Raw genomic sequence first — 8335 nt, forward strand, 5'->3', positions numbered from 1 at the left:
CTTCAACTTAGCGAGCCGCGCATCTGTTTCGTAGTGTCCGTGCTGCGCTCGGGTGGAGGAGCTGCCTCCCGAGTTGGGGTGGCGTTAGCTTAACCCTGGGCAGCAGAGGAGGCCACGGAATAAAGCGGCGGGTAATCGAGGTCCACAGCACACCCAAAACCCGCGGTGGGTCCGAGGCAGAGCTCAGCCTGCAGCGCGTCAGCTCACGGCTTCTACGCGCGGGGAGATAACTAGTTGGCACGGGCGGCTTCTAACTCTCTTCTGCCTCTTTCCTCCTCCACCTCAGCTATTTCCAAAAGTTAGGGGAGAAGGAGAACTTTCTCCTTAATCGTCTTGCTCAGCTTCTCAACCCCCGACCTTTCTCCCTTCACCTTCTTCCACTCAACTACAGGCTTTCTCCGTCTTTACTGCGCTCTAGCTCTCCCGGAGAAGGAGAAGGGCGCCCTCGCTCGAAGGCCGGAGCTCCCAACCAGACTCGCCCGGGGAAGAAGCTCTGTGGCCAGAATAGACCTGAACACCGAAAAGTCCTCTGGACTTTCAACTCTGAAACCAGACGACTTGAAAGTCAAGCACTGGTTTAACTGCCTGGAGAGAAAGGGGAAGGCGGCAGGTTTTTGTTTGTCTGTTTGTTTTGTTTTCTTTAAAAGACCTACCTCCTACCCTTTATTTTTATATCGGCTCCAAGAGCCTGAGTCCTAGGTTTGAGCCCTAGTCTGTCCCCTTAAATTCTAAGCATCCATTCACCACTCCAGCTGTGGAGAGAGAATACAGCACGTGCAGGTGATGCTGCCTCAACCTTCTACTAAACGCGGGCTGTAATGATAATGATGATAACCTTTCTCAGGTGATTCTACCGTTCACCTGAACGACTTCCCGAACCTGGCCCTTTTCTCCCTACGTCTCCCCTCCCGCCCGCGTAGTTGCTACTTTCTATCTTGGGGACCTCCAGGCTCTTCTTTTCACCTAAGGATCGGAATCTTTAGGGCGTTCATTCCCTGCCCCAACACCCACCCCACCTGAAAAGCCAGTTTAGTGGGCTTTCTCTCCCCCCGCCGCCGGATTTACAAAGGCTGGCTGCGGGAGCGCCCAGCTAGCCCTAGCCCTAAGCCACGGGACTTTTGGACCCTACTGTCGGGGTCACCCGGCTAGGTTCCTTTGAAGTTTAGCAGCCTCGCGACAGGCCTACTACCTTCAAAGCTTGCTTTCTTTACAAGCTGGAGGAAGCTCGGGCGCGCCTCTCCCTACCTAAAACCAGACTTGCAGTGCCCCCTCGCGACCACTGGCTGCAAAGCTCGGGATTTAGAACTGGGACCCGCCTCTGGGGTCCTCTAGTCCCAAACTCCTCTTTTTAATTTTTTTTTTTTAGACAAATGAAGAGATTGAGGCTTAGACAAGGGAAGTGGCTTGAGAAAGATTATACAGATATTTTTCTCTGCCCAAGAATGACCAGACTCAGTTTTATCTTTTTTTTTAATAAAGAAAAATATATATTTTGCTCAACCCTGGATGTTGCCTCTTCTAGACAGAGTTTCTGCCATTGTCAACATTTTCAACTAACAATTCTTTATTGTGCCCCTATTTGTTAGCCCATGAGAAAATAAATATTAAAAATGTAAGTAGTCCTACCATGGAAGATTTTGATTCTGCTGGAATGTCATGGCCTTGATAGCTAAGCTTCTGTGTGTATGGATGGGTTGAGGGGAAGCCTAATAAAGTTTCATAATTATTCCTGGAATCTCGGTCACCCCTGATGCACGATGGCTATGCCAGAAGAGTAGATGTTCTGGCTGGTCCTGGCCAGAGCAGAAGTTGGAAAGGCATAAAGTGACATAATGCATCGTGTTGTCTAAGAACTGGCCTGATCGAGATGAGAGAGGATTGTTACCATGTTGGCCACGGGGTGATGGGTTTTTCAGCTTTTTCATCATCTGCTAATTAACAGAGGGCTTGTATCTGTGTCTGTGGAGGGAGTACCTCCACCAAGGAAATGATAGGCCCTTTAGAGGACCTATTTAGGTAATAATATTACAGAATTTGAATAGTATAGAAAACAGAAAAAAATAGAAAACAAAGAAATACAACTTACCTGACAAGTTACTCCTCAATCTCTGCTTGAAGATCTCCAAGGATGGAAAACCCACCACCTCTTGAGGAAGTCCATTCCTTTTTTGGAAGGCTCTAGCTGTTAGGAAGTTTGTCATGGCATGAAGCCTAAATATGCCTTTTGTAGCTCCATCCATTGTTCTGCCTTCTGGAAATCAAAAGAACAAGCCTAATTTTCATCCTCATGACAACCCTTCAAATAATAGAAGACTGCTCTGGTGTCTTTTCTTTTTTTCCTTCTTCCAGTGTTCTCCAAGCTAAACATTCCACATTCCTTTAATCAATCCTCATGACATGAATTCAAGACCTGTCCTCTTCCGGACATTTTCTAGTTTGTCAGTGCTCTTCTTAAGCCATGGCATTCAGAACTGAACACAAAATGGGTTCTGATATGGACAGACTACAATGGGACTCTCACCTCTCATTCCCTAAAAGTTAGGCCTCTTAATATAGGCCTAAGTCTCATTAATTTGATTTCCACATCATTGACTTATTCACTCTGAGTTTGCAATCCACCAAAATCCCTAGATCTTTTTTCCAGAACTGGTGTCTAACCATACCTCCCTCATTTTGAACATCTAAAGTTGATATTTTGGTATATTTTTGTTTTATTGAAAAATGTGAGGGTTTTTTTTTAACCTAGAAAACTCCCAAGAATGTTGAGGACAGATAAGAAACAAGCTCTATTGAAGAATAAAAGTAACTTTTTTTCAGAGTAATGGTGTCAGAATGCCTTATTCATTGAGCAACAGCTCTCTTCTTACTAGAGAAGTGTGACTTCCTATATAAGACAGATCTACAAAGCATCAAGAAATTGTTATGGTCATGAGGATTTGTTGTGCAAGTGATTTACGACTATGCTGTGAATTGTACACATTTTCTCACTTGCTTAGCTTGCAGAAAAATAAATAAAATGGGGTGGCAGAAGTAATAACATGTCCAGTGCTATGCAATTATGTATTTCAGCCTATTTCACTGTGCTCTTTTAATTTCTATCAGATAAAAAAATTCATCAAATTATTTTCCATCTCAAAGGACATTTCTATATAAAATTTCATTTAAATCATTATACAACTACATCACAAATTCTAGAAGTCATTGAGTCCAAACCCCTTTTTTACAGATGGGGAAAATGAGGTCCAGTATCATTGATATGACTTGTACAAGGTCAAGCAGGGAGTAGTTGGTAGAGCTGAGATTGAACCCAGGTCCTCTGTCTCGAGATTCAGCAGACATTCCACTATATTCTCTCCTCTGAGCTAGAATTCAACCCCCTCAAAATCAAAAGCCATTTACTCTTTAAATTATGTTGACATAATAGCTTATATGCTCCATTTACCTAAAGATGTGGTTAAACAAATGAAATATTACACATAAAATCTTTAATGAAAATTAAGTTTGATGTTAACTCTGCCTAAATTACAAAGAAAAATGGAGCTTCCATTTAACTTAACCTTCCATTATATATAGTGATTGTCTAGGCATAGAAAAGGTGCTATTATCTTCTAACATCAAGGTTAAAAATAATATACGATAGTATCAATGAATTTACAGGTCTAGATTTTTAAAAAGTAACATATTTTTAAAACCCTCTTTTCTAGGAGTTACACATATTTCTTTTTGTCTCATTAAACCTTAAAATAGTCAGCAAGTATTTTTATGTCCATTTTATAATTAGGGAAACTAGACTGGGAGAACAAATGACTTGCCCAAGGTCATACAGTAAATCAGTGATACAGACAGGAAACAGACATATGATTTCCATGCTCCATTCAACAGACAGCACTACTTTTCCCTAATTTATGTGCAGAGACACAATCTAGTTGGGAAATAAAGTCATTCTGATATATAATCCTTTGGAAGAGAAATTGTTTATAAATTAATCATTTGTTAATCAGTAATAAATAAAACTGGCCTCTCAAAGGAAAACTGTTCATTCAGGATTTGACTAATAAATGTTCTATGTTGTTATTTCCTCTACCCTCCACCCCTACCTAGCACATTGCTCCCCTAATCCTTTTACTGATTCCAAAAGGCTTTCTGCCTCCTTCCTTTTTTGTAAAGAGAAACTCCTACTGGATGATCTTAGAACCCCATGGATTTATTCACAAGTGTACAAGTTCAGCAAATTAATGTGTATTCATTAATTGGATAAAGTACAACTATACAAGTAAAGTCTAAACTCTAATTGACAACAAATTTAAAGATCAGTTTTCACACTTAAAATCATTGGATGTACAATTAGAAGGAACTTTAGATCATTCACTCCAACACTTCATTTTATAGTTGAAAACCAGAGAGGTTAAATGAGCTCTTATGGTTACACAGCTGAGATTAGAACTTGAGTCTTCTGATTTCAAGTATTCTTCCTATTATAGCATGGTGCCTCATTTAGGTTCAATTAAAGCTGCATTCTCACACATTACCAGTTTGGTAATTTCTCATTTCTCATGCTATTTGCCCTACCTGATACATTTGACCCTATCAGCCATCCTTTCTTCCTGGATACTTTCTGGTTTGCATTTTTTTAAACACTGCTCATTCTTGGCTCTCCTTTTAACTGCCTAACAACTCCTGGCTAGATTAACAATTATATCCTACCCCCTAAGTGATGGTATTAACAATGGCTCTATCCTAAGTCCTCTTCTTTCTACAGTATCTTTTTTGGTGCCCTCATTACCTCATGTAAATTTAAATATCTCTATGTAAATGACTCCAAGATCTATAGTGAGCGCCAGTCTTTCTCTGAGCTTCAGTCCCACATCACCAATTGCTTATTCAACATTTCAAACTGCATGCAGGTCCCAGAGACATGTCAAACTCGGCATGTCAGAGAAGAAGAAGAAGAAGAAGAAGAAGAAGAAGAAGAGGAGGAGGAGGAGGAGGAGGAGGAGGAAGAAGAAGAAGTAGAACAACAACAACAACAACAGCAACAACAACCACAACCACAACAACAAGAACTTATCTTTTCCCCAATACTTAATTCTCTCCCATATTTCCCCATTTATGGTGAAGGACCTTCCATTCTTCCAGCTTCTCATATTCATAACTTCTACATCATCCTTGACTCCCTACTTTCCTTTTCTCCACAAATCCAAACAGTTGCTAAAGCTTGCCATTTCTACCACCATATCGCTCATATCTGACTCCTCTCCACTCACACAGTCATCAATTTAGTTCAGACCCTCATTACCTCTCACCTAGATTTTTATAACAGTCCCATAATTGATCTCCCTCCCTCAAGTGCCTCACCATTCCAATCTATCCTTCATTAGTTTGCCAAAGTGATTTTCCTTAAGCATAGATCTGACCACATCATTCCTCCCTTTAATAAACTCCAATGGCTCCCATTGACACTAGGATAAAACATAAATGTCTTTGTTTAACTTCTAAAACCCTTCACAGCCTGACCTCAGTGTATCTTACCAAGCTCATTATACATTTTTTCCCTTCATGCTCTCTAGTATAGTCAAAGTGGCCTTCTCTCTGTTCCTCACATATAGCTAGTATTCTATCTCTCCTATCCATGATTTTGCACAATGAGATAATTTTTAACGTGTTTTGAAAAATATTTGCTGTGATCTTAAGTATTTTTATTGTACCTCCGAATTATTGTATTTTTCCAAAGAAATAAACATCTCCAAAATCATAAGAAACATAAGCAGGAACATAGAAATTTGAGATACAAGTTATTTTACAGGCAAAGTTTTGTGACTGCTCTAGTGTATTTATAATTAGGTCTATATTCTTGTTGTCACTCAATGAAAGTAATTAATAATTATCACATTCATGTTTGATGCCCTACGTTGTAAATTATAGTGTTTCTATTTTGCTGCAGTGTTCAGAATCTCCAGCAAGCAAGTGAGTTTGATATAAAGTAGATAGCAATTTGCCTTGATTTTTTTTCTCCATGCCATATGCTACGTACAATTTTATTTAAAAACAAATTTTCGTAAGTTAAAATTTCCTCTACAGTACCTTGGAATATCCACTGTATATATTCCCTAGCATTGTAGAAATCAAAATTTGTAATATAATCCTCAAAATGCAAATGATATCAATGTAGTATCTCTATAGATGTCACTTCTTTTCAAGCTAAAAACTACAAGAATTTTTGGTGGCAAAGTACCAATCGACTCTAGTGCCTTAACAACCAATCTTGTCAGGTCTGGTTTTGAATGAGACACTAAGTTGACATCTTAATTGGGGCAGAGGGATGTTGGTATCCATTAATAGGCCTGAGCTATATACATTATACATGTATGTGAAAACATTCATGAAAGGAGGAGAGAGCAAGAGCAGCAGGATTGTATTAGAATATTTCATATGCCTATTCTTTTCCTTTTTAAAGAAGGAAGATTAGTGCAACAGAGGTTATGTTCAAAAGTCCATGACCTAGATCAAATAATAAAATATAAAGATCTCTTACTTAGATTAAAAGGAAACCTCTTGAAAAATCTTATCCAATCACCTCTACTATCTCCAACAGTAGTTCAAGTATCAAAAATTACTCTTAAATATAAAAACAGAAAACTTTGAAAACTGTGAGAGTCTCTAAAAGAAGGGGGGATTCTTGACCTGGGGTTCACAGGGGCCCCATAGGGCCCACGGACAGATCTCAACAGGTCTGTAAACTATCCCCACTCCAATTTACAGATAAAATGCTGAGATTCAAGGAAGTTAAACATCTGGACCAAAGACATACAGGAGACAGAGCTAGAATTTGAAACTAGGTCCTCTTACATCAAAAACTAGCACTCTTTCCATTCTACCTCATCTCCTCAGTTCCTAATTCCTCTTCCCTTCTCCCCCCTGCAAAAAAAGAAAAAGAAAAAAAAACCTCTTTGTATCTATTTTGCATTTTCTTATATGGGTACATGTGATCTGCAATGACTAGACTGTACGCTCCTCAAGGGCAGGGACTTGTTTCATTTTGTGTATTCCCTTCATTTCACAGAGTACCTTGGACACCTTAATAAATGTTTGTTGATTGAATGATTGATACCATGCTCCCTCTTCAAAAGGAATCCTATAAGCAGGAATTAGCCAATGGACAGACTATGTGCTCCGTTGTTATCTGTGATATATCATAAAGTCTAGAAGAGTGCTCTAAACACATGGACTGGACCCTATAGTCAAGATTTATGGGAAGACCCAGATAAGAGTCTCATAGGATGAGAAAATGTAGAAGGATTTGGATCTGAACCATGGCTGGAATATTTATATCAGTGAGATCTTGGATCCATTAGAGTGTCCAAGTTAGGAATCAGCAAAGGATTTTTGAATGGGAGTACGACATAATCAGAAACTTTTATATAGAAGATCAATTTGGGCAGCTACAAGAAAAGTAGACTGAGAAGGAAAGAGATTGGATTCAAGGGGACCAAGGAAGGGGCTATTAGAATAATCCAAAATAACAGCGCTAGTAGTTCAGTTAGGAACCAAAACAAGAGATGCTATGGAGGTAGAATCAATAGTTAGTCTTACTAACTAAACAATGAATTTCTTTCCTATGACCAGTTGATTATGGCAAGTTAAAATGGTGGATTCTATTAGATCAAATTGTCTGTATTTCTTCTTTGTCTGATTGCGGTTTCCTTGTCTCCCATTTTCTGCTGACTGACAGGTTTCCAGTTATCTCTTTGGAAGCCACTTCTGGCAAAGTCACTTGATATCTGTTTAAAAGCTCTGTCAACTGTCATATCTCCTCGCCTCCTTCTGTGAGCCTTCTTTTCATTTGGCTTAGATATGGTTTTGAAGTACAGGCTGCCTTGATGTCTTATCTCACTGGATATTAGCAGATAAGGGGAAATGGCCAGAAACCTAAATTCTTATCCCTTTTCCAAATGTGGAAAGCACAAGGTCTGTAAATGTGGTTACTGACCTTTGAGCTCATTTATTTCCAAATGCAGAAAGTGCCCTTAGACATTCTTTGTCCTTGGGTTACCACAAGCGCTCTGACAATGGCTTCCAGTTTGATTGATTTGCTTGACCTTTTTCCTGGAAGCTAATTGTAGAACATTCAGTCAATCAGTCAGTAAGCAACTATTGAGCAGGGAGAAAGTTCTAGACATGGGGAGGGAGTAACCAGTGAAAATGCCCAGTCAGCTGATGGAGGGTCTTATGTGAGGATCAGCAAGAAGGCCAGTGACATTGACTCTCAGTATGCATGGAGGGGAGTAAGATGCAAAAAAATTGGAAAGGTGGAGGAGGGCCAGGTTGTGAAGGGCTT

Source organism: Vombatus ursinus, unplaced genomic scaffold, assembly GCF_900497805.2.
Source record: "Vombatus ursinus unplaced genomic scaffold, bare-nosed wombat genome assembly UNPS02012602.1, whole genome shotgun sequence".
Taxonomy (NCBI): Eukaryota; Metazoa; Chordata; class Mammalia; order Diprotodontia; family Vombatidae; genus Vombatus; species Vombatus ursinus.